Here is a 9,738-nt window from a genome sequence, read left to right as displayed (position 1 = left end):
ATCTGTTGTCTCCTTGATTCATTACAAATACACTGTTTTGTTTTAACCTTCACAGAACAGGAAACTTTTATCCTTTCTCCAGGATTCGCAGTGCTGTGTTCAGAATACATGCAACGTACAACTATTACCCTTTGAAGTTCACAGTGACTTACGTTTTGGCTAAATGTAACTCTTGATATATTTTCCCGAGCTCTTAGAATTAGTGTGAAGCCACTTCTTCTTGGATAAATTTTGAACCACATGCACATAAGTTCTTTTGACTGAAATGACCATTCATCTTCCGTACCCCTATTTGTCTCTGTCAACCCATCAACTGCTCTGAGAAGAAAGTCAAATACATATGTCAATATATTTGTGGACTTACCATTTTCTCCTCTGTCCAGTTTTGTTTAAGTGAATACAGTGAATTGAGGAACTCTGTCTTTCCATTGGATTGACCTTTCTATCATAAGGAATAACTTCTATGTGTGAGAAGATTTGCCATACTTCCTCGGATGTTACTATGGGCATTCTAGCTTCCTGAATATTTAGTTCTCATGCAGTGTTTAGCTTTCAGTCCTTATATTTGTTTGGTGTTTATTTAATTAGGCTTCCCTCTGTGTGCCTCTCTGTCTCTCTGCCTCTTTGTCTCTCTCTATCCCTCTGTGTGTGTGTGTGTGTTTGCATGTAGATGTATGCAGATGCACATAGAACCCAGAAGAGGGTTTCCAATCTCCTGAAACTGGAGTTACATGTGGTTGTGAGCTACCTGGAAAAGGTGCTGGGAATAAAACTAACCATGGGTCCTCTGCAAGAGCAACAAGCGCTCTTACAGAGTCATCCCTCGAGGCTCAGTTTAGGATTTTGTATTTAGCTCACATCTGTTTGTCAGTTCCATCCCCACCCCGATATCTTGAATTTTTTACTCAGTCTAAACACCTGTACTTTTTAAAACAGTTTGGACTTAATAACATTGGCTCCACTGTATGCACGACTCAAGTGGTTATTTTCCTGTTAGGCTTTGATCTGTTACTTTTGCTTTTCCTGCCGTTGTTTGCAACAACTGAGTATTTCATTACTTTATGAGGTCTCCATGATTAGCCTGGCTGAGGGCTATAACACCCTTTCCAAATTTCTTTCAATGGTTACTTATCATTTTAAGAAAATAAATACTCTAGAAAATTATACTCTGCTTTAAAATGTATATCCCTTTCAGCTCTCTTTGCTCCGTATTTGAAATACAAGTTTTCGGCTGGTTGCACGTTCTTTCTTAAATAATATGGTTGCACAGTCCCTGAAGCCCATAAGAGCTAATGAACTATTGGTTCAATTGTTCAAAACAATTTTATTTCAAAGAGGCATTTATTTCACATTTACCTCATGAGAATTGAGTTTAGGTTACCAATTCAGAAGATGATCCATTGCTACAATTTGAGGAATATTTTCTTTCTCTCATTCTGTAGATCACTTGAAGTTGGTATTTGGGGGTTTTCAATGGTCATGTCTCGATTCAGTCATTTTTCTTTCCCTATGTAAGTACAGAGCTTGGTCCTGGGGCCATTTCCTGATACCTCTCTGCACTCAGAACTCTGACTTAGCTCCTGTTCCCTGGGAACCCAACTTAAATTTTCTAATCATTAGTGCACAAGAGTTTGTATGCAAACACACAGCAAACTACAAACATACACTGAGCAACCACAGGCAACCACAAGCATGCGCAGGTTTGTGTGTAAGACTGGCATTGACCCAGAGGTTTGCAATTCTTATAATCCATGCTTTGCACCAACACTACTTGCATTGGTTTCATCTAATTAAAGAGAAATTTAAGCATTGATTGTAGTTTCAATGGAGCCTGTAACAGAGGTCACTTTGAACGGTCTAGAATTTGACATCATTGCCTGTACCTCAAACCAAATCATCTCAACATTTCCAGTATCTAATAATATTTCCAGTCTCTAATAATACAATGTACATAGTCTGATACAATTTCATATCATGATTGTAGTGGATGGCATTGACTCTGTAGCCTGGGGCATTTCTTCTAAAAGAACTGATATTTATTTGAGAATGTACTATGAGAATTTTCCAATTTTTTATGTTATATTAAATAATTGATATGTCCATAAAATCAATTCATTTTGTTGTGCTTAATAAATACTCAAGAATATTGAACTTGAACATCTATTTTTTTCATTTATTCTTAGTTATTTGTACAAAGGTTAGCTTCAATATATATGTATAATTTTGATGATTCTGTACATACTAATTAAGAGCATATATATAAATTTCAATTTTTAATATAATGAAGAAAATCAGCTTTGTAATTAATCTAGGAGTAAAATATTATTTCATTGATTGTACTCATCAACATTATTACTTGTGTTCATTCTTATTCTGAAAAATCATAATTATTTTATAATCATATTAACACTATGGTATCCTAACTACCATAACAATTGTAATAAATTGTCATTAGTTTTGTGGTACTTAAAGTATTTCTCAAAAGAATAAAGAAACTAAAGTCTGAGAAATTAGTTAGGAGACAGCTCAATTAATCAGAAAGCAGAGCGTAGAAGCAATGAGGAATTAATCAAATCCAGATAAGTGAGTGTGTCCTGGTTTATTTAAAAAAAGAAAAGAAATAAGACATGAGTTTCTCAGACTGTCTGTTCTATTCAGTCATGAGCCATTGAATCTGCCAATGTAAGAGGAAAAGGCCCAAGCTTTGTCATAGAGTTTTAGTAAGTCAAAACTATCTATGTATCTTATAAACTAAGGTTATAAAATTGTGCACAAGAGAGATAGGAGTATGTGGCTCAACTATAATGTGTTGGGTTTAAACAAAGATGACAATCAAGACCTCTCAGTCTCCAACTCATGCTTCAAACTATTTTCTCATATTTTTTCCTTTATTTAATAGAATATTTCTATTAAGCTTTTGAGAATCCCATACATGAACACTCTCCCCAGTCCTCCCCATAATTCTTCCTAAATCCTTCTTCTCTTCTTCCAACACATCCCACCCTCCTGTCCTCTATTTCAATGGCCCACTGATTCCAGTTTGTTCTGCCTATACTGGACAGGTGTGGAGTCATCCACTAGATCATGGTCTATTCTCTATGGGCCATATTCTTAAAGAATTTTTGGCTGACTTCTCATAAATAAATTTTAAGATAAGACACTCAAAGTATAAATTTAAAAATTAAAGACAAGTTAGCTTATAAATAAAATGCCAAGGGGCTCTAACATTGAAGACACTCTTATTATCCATGAGATTAATTATATATATAAAATTAAGCTTCAGCTCTCAGTATTAGGTAACTCCTGAAATGAAAATCCGAATCTTCTTAGTAGCTGGAGGCTACTCCATTTTTAACCAGGAAGGAAGTTAAGATAGATTTAGAGGACATTGAACAGTGAATTTATTTGTAAATAACTAAAGCTAAAGTTTTTTTTTTAGAAAATATATGAAAATGTATTTTTCAAAGTACTTTTTTTAGTGTTTACTAAAGGAGACAATAAATGATCAATGCCATATACTAAAGGAACAGCTTAATAGATATTTCTGAATCTAGGGCAAAGCATTTTCCATAATTTATATCACAGTGAGATGAAAGAAAAAGATTTTATGGGAATTTGGGCTGAATTGAAGTCTAAGCAGAGAAATGGTTTATACATGTTTGTGCTACATTTTTGTTAATTTTGGCTTGGTTATTGAGGTGGGTGGGAGTATTGCAGTCTTCCCTGGCTTGGTCTCCAACTACCTAGTCCATATGTCCTTTCTAACTCATAGTGAGAACTGAGGCTGATGCCACCATGTCTTGCCACCCACCTAAGACCTTAAGTTTCTCCTCATCATGCATAAGTCTTACAACTTTAACTTATAAGATATTTTAAGTTTATATTCAAATTATGAAAACATTTGAGTACATTTCATCACATTGTAGGCGATTATCAGAAAGGGGTCTTTTATATCACTGCCAGTCAAAGAGAAGATGCCAGGGACATGCACAGCAGATGTCCTTTGTCCATAGCTACTGCTACACTATGTCAAGGTAACAAACATAAGCAAAATAAAAGGAAAATTCAATACGAGGAAGGGTTATACTTGTTCACTATGACAATCTATCTCTGCCTACATACAGATGGAGGATACAAGCTGGTTTTAAAATTTAACAGATTTAAACAAAGGGTAAAAATGCACTGCCCAAGGTAGCAATAATACTGACTAAAGGACCCAAGAACAGGGCGGGGCCATAATTAATCTCTTTTTAACTTTTAGTTCTGAAATGTTCTCAACATTATAAAAATAAACACCTCCCTTATTCTAGCTCTCAAATGTATAGTCATAACATTTTTTTTTCATATTACATCAGGTACATTTGAAGAAACCAATTTCAACTGATAAAGTCAAAACTCTAAAAATCACCAGGGCTGCTGTTAATGCCTTTACTTTACAAATGTATTGCTCAGGGATGGCTGTCATGGGACACATCTCTAACTCCAGAAACTGCAAACTGAAGGAAAGAATGTGAGGGTCAATTTAGTAGCATAATAAGTTAAAAACCTACCTAGGTTACATGATGCTTTTCCTAAACACATACAATAAAATAAAGAAAAAATAAAAATAAAAATAAAAATAAATACTATTTAGTAAAATTCCCAATGTCCATGAATATATTGTTACCTGAAATTTCACGTCTCAAAACTTCTTTTCTCATTAAATATTTATCACTCTTTAATATTTTATTGCATTTCTAAAGTAGATATATTTTCCCATCTTTAGTAGTGACAAGAATGTTCACACGTAGACAATATAAGTTAAAATATGGAAACACGTTTAGAAACTGCATGGATAATTCTTAACTAAATTCTAGACAAAGAACATTGAAAAATTCTATGGAACCTTAATGAAATTTTTAGCAAGTTGAATATATACATTATATATATATATATATATATATATATATATATATATATATATATATATAGTTGGTGCTCCAGAAGAGCTGGTCCCCTTTTCTGGTCCCTGTGGGAACAGCACTCCAGTCTACCAATCCATGCACAGATATACACATATACACATAATTAAAAATAAATTTTTAAAAGAACAGTTCTCTGTGGATGTTAATTACTGACAGTGATGACAGTTATGTTGGACATACACGGAGAAATACATTTGTTTTTGACAGAATCTTATGTAAATTTGATTTTGCTATTCATTTCAGAAATTTGCTAAATGCCTCATTAAGATTCTAAAGAGAAGTAATAAACAATCCTCAAATAATATCAACTCAAAACCTGTAGAAAGCACAGAGCACAGAGTACTCATCTCTCTATTGTTTTAGCGTGTACGTGGCCTTGGAGGGTTTCTAGTGAGTGGGAAATGATTATACACAACGTTAATTTCCAATGAGGATCCATTCAAGTCCAGACATTTATATATAAAAGAAAAGCTGAAAAAGGTGACAAGATGACCCTTGAGAAATTTGGCCCTGTCTGAAAGAAAAGACCTTTCACCAAGAAACAAGGACCTAACACAAATATAGGATGTTTGAGACTTTGTACTGCTTGCTGATAAGGACTTCCTATGGTGGTCCTCACAAGCACAGAGTATGGATAAACAGGGGTAGTTTTAGAAGAGCAGACAGAAAGAAACACACATCTCTCAGGGGAATATGCAGATATTTTTATAATTTTTTTTTATTAGAAATTTTCTTTATTTACGTTTCAAATGCTATCCCTGTACCTTCCCCCTGCCCTGCTCCCCTACCCACCCACTACCTCTTCTTGGCCCTGGAGTTCCCCTGTACTGGGGCATATAAAGTTTGCAAGACCAAGGGGCCTCTCTTCCCAATGATGGCCGATTAGGCCATCTTCTGCTACCTATGCAGCTAAAGACAGAGACAAAGTTTAGAGCTAAGACGAAAGGATGGACCATTCAGAGACTACCCCACCCGGGGATCCATCCCATAATCAGCCACCAAACGCAGACACTATTGCATATGCTAGCAAGATTTTGCTGAAAGGACCCTGATATAGCTGTCTTGTGTGAAGCTAAGCCAGTGCCTGGCAAATACAGAAGTGGATGCTCACAGTCATCTATTGGATGGAACACAGGGCCCCCAATGGAGGAGCTAGAGAAAGTACCCAAGGAGCTGAAGGTGGCTGCAACCCTATAGGTGGAAGAAGAATGAGAACTAACCAGTACCCCCAGAGCTCATGTCTCTAGCTTCATAGGTAGCAGAAGATGCAGATTTCAAGACCACTAGCACAGTCTTCAGTGATGGAACGCTCACTGACTTCTCTGGCTTAAATACCTAGCTAGAAACATGTAATCTGATGAGGTGTAGCAGGTTCACTTCCTGTGAGGGTTGTATTCTGACAGACAAATGAGATGAGTGAGGTAAATCAGGTTTCTGTCCTCAAATAGCCAAAGGGGGAGAAGGGCCTGGAGAGGTAGCTGTTTTTCCCAAGGGACCCTAGTTCAATTCCCAGCACCTATGTGTCGCTCACAACTGCCTGTAACTCTAGTTTCAGGGGATATTACACCCTCACACCCATGCATGTAAAATAAATTATTATATTTTTATACACAAGATTCAATTGACTGACCACATGAAGCCCAAGGAGAAGGAAGACCAAATTTGTGGATGCTTCAGTGCTTCTTAGAAGGGGGAACAAAATATGCATGAGAGAAAATATAGAGACAAAGTGTGGAGCAGAGACTGAAGGAAAGGCCATCCAGAGACTGCCCCACCTGGTGATCCATCCCTTGTACAGCCACCAAATCCGGACATTATTGTGGATGCAAGGAAGTGCTTGCTGATGGAAGCCTGATATGGTTGTCTCCTGAGAGGCTCTGCCAGAGCCTGACAAATAACAGAGACGGATTCTTGTAGCCAACTATTGGACTGAGCACGGAGGTCCCCAATGGAGGAGTTGGAGAAGGGACTGAAGGAGAGCTGAGGGGGTTTGCAGCCCCATGGGGGTGGGGCAACAGTGTCAACCGGCCAGACCCCCAGGAGCTCCCTGGGACTGGACCACCAACCAAAGTGGTGGTGGCATATGTGGCAGAAGACGGCCTTCTTTGACATCGGTAGGAGGAGCAGCCCACAGGCCTGTGTGTATTTGATGTCCCAGTGTAGGGGAATGCCAGAGTGGGAAGATGGGAGTGGGCAAGTAGGGGGGAGGAGGACCCTCATAGAGGTAGGGGGAGGAGGGAGGGGATAAAGGGTTTCCAAAGGGGAGACCTGGAAAGGGGAAACCATTTGAAATGTAAATAAAGAAAATATCCAAGAAAAAAAATAACCAAAGAATTGGGAGATAGGCTAATAGAACAGAATGAAATGCTGTGGCTTTTTAGAAAGGAGAAGTTTATTACTTGTGAGTACAAGCTAGAGTGCTCTGATGCAGGAACACAAAAGATCTAAAGTGATGCGCAGGAGAGTCACCGCTACAATTTCCATAGCTTCAGTCTCTGCTCTGAAGAACCCATTTCCTCTTTGCTGGATACAGCATGGGGAGCAAAGCATTATCTCAATTTAGTCATATGCACAGTCTATCAGCCTTTTGTCGCCATCTTTTGCCGTTAAAGAAAACACAAAATATTTCTAGTCATGATAATGGGAAGATTGGACATTTATTTTTAGAGCAATGTACTCTTAAAATGATACCTAAGCGGGTGTATGTGAAAGAATGACCATAGCGGAACACTCATGGTTTTGAGAGCAGAATCCGTAACACACAATATGTAATCTTCAAGGCGGCATCGTTAGCCTAGAGTCCCTGACCATTAGTAACATGTCAGAGTGGGGACCTATAAATACTTTATAGGAGGTTTTGTAGATTCAAGTGTTTTTGCAAACACTTGGAGAAGATACTAAAATAAATAATTCCAAAAAGGTTCCTAGATCCCTAAATATTTAAAACCTTGCAATTTCCAGCACTTCTCATCATGTAGCTGTGTTCACCCCCAATACTCATTTTAAAGGAGAAAGTGTTGATCTTTTGTTCACAACTGTTTTTTCCCCACCAAAGGGTTTTCTAATGCCTTAAAAATGAAGCCTTCATTTGGTTTTAATGAGTTTTGTTTTCACCTTGTCAGGAGGTATTAGCGACGAATCTGGTTCAAGAGAACGTTTTCATTCTGTGTCCTATTTTCTGACCTGTGTCACTTCAAACCTTTCATTATGTTTGCGGTGCACAAAGTGTCACCTACACATTGAAATGTGTTGTTTACACAAAGCCTTCTCAAACCAAAGGAAAGAAAGTTCCAGAAACAACTAACTTCCCAGCAATTCATGGAACATCTCTCCCTGCCCCCATTGCCAGTCAGCTTGGAGTCCAAACCTCACTTCTTTCTTACCTAGATCACTTATAAGAGTTCATCACTGGAGGGTATCTAACGGGTGAATATGGGCGGGGACATGGGAAAGAGGTCTCCAATCTAAATAGAGGTCTCCATCCTTCACCTGACTTGGAGCTGTAGGTGAGTACCACAGATACACTTCAGAAAGTGTTGGAAGATCCACGTTAGAATCCTCATATACCTCAATGATGACATTATTGAAGGCCTTTTATAAATAAAAATGTACTTGGTGAATAAAGAGCCTGAGTTTACAGCAACCCATGGCTAGAGTTGATATCAGTTTGTTGGGTGTCCATTTTTTCAGGTATTTTATTTGTTGCACCAAAATTGAAACTATTTAAAACATGGTAATATCAACTTATTTAAAGAAGAGGAGGGCATGTAAATATGTTTACAGGGACAAATTAATATGAGACAGAGATGAGAACACATACTCAAATTTTACATAATAAAATTTTAATGTGGATGTTATCAAATATGTAAAGTAAAATATGATAATGTCTCATTCCAACCCAGCTATGGGCAATGTCAATGGCTAGCCATTCTTTAACCATTAGCAAGGATGAAGGAAAGGTGGATGAACAGAGCTGTGGATCACTCCGTCCACAAGCACTAGCCATGATGCTACACACAGACCTTTGTACTAAGAGAAGTGACAAATTGAAGAGCCATAAAGCTTCATTATTATTCAAGGAGTGTCTAGAGAGGTACTAAAAAAGTACATGAGGCAAAGAGAAGGACACAGAGAAAAAGAGATAGACAGATGAAATGGACAGAGACAGACAGATAGACATACAGAGAGAGACAATGAGACAGAGACAGAGACAGACAGACAGACACAGATAGACAGACAAACATGAAATGGACAGAGAGGCAGACAGACAAGATAGACAGACAAACAGATAAAATGGACAGAGAGTCAGACAGATATATATAGAGAGACAATGATACAGAGATACAAAGACAGAGAGGCAGACAGACAAACAGACACAGACAGACAGATGAAATGGACAGAGACAGACAGATAGACAAAGAGAGACAGAGAAAGACAGTGAGACAGAGAGAAAGAGAGACAGAGACAGTGAGACAGAGAGACAGACAGAAGACACAGATAGATAGAGATGGTCCTAGACAAGTGAGAAAACCCAGTCCAGTCATCACTCTAAGGTTCCATGTTCAACTAATTTTTCTTTTTGCAAGGACATCAAAAAGGCACAGTGGGGATGACAATCTCTATAGTAAATCATGTTCGGTACAATCGGATTTCTGCCTAAATTATAGGAAGGACAGACTCTCATAGGACCAGCCATAAAATAACACAAAGTGAAGAAAGGTCCTGACCATAAAAGAGAATGAACCTACTAAGAGAAAGCACAGGGAGATGTTCC

Source organism: Mus pahari, chromosome 9 (genome assembly GCF_900095145.1).
Source record: "Mus pahari chromosome 9, PAHARI_EIJ_v1.1, whole genome shotgun sequence".
NCBI classification, from domain to species: domain Eukaryota; kingdom Metazoa; phylum Chordata; class Mammalia; order Rodentia; family Muridae; genus Mus; species Mus pahari.
The sequence above is the reverse complement of the archived record's forward strand: the minus strand, read 5'-3'. Positions refer to the sequence as shown.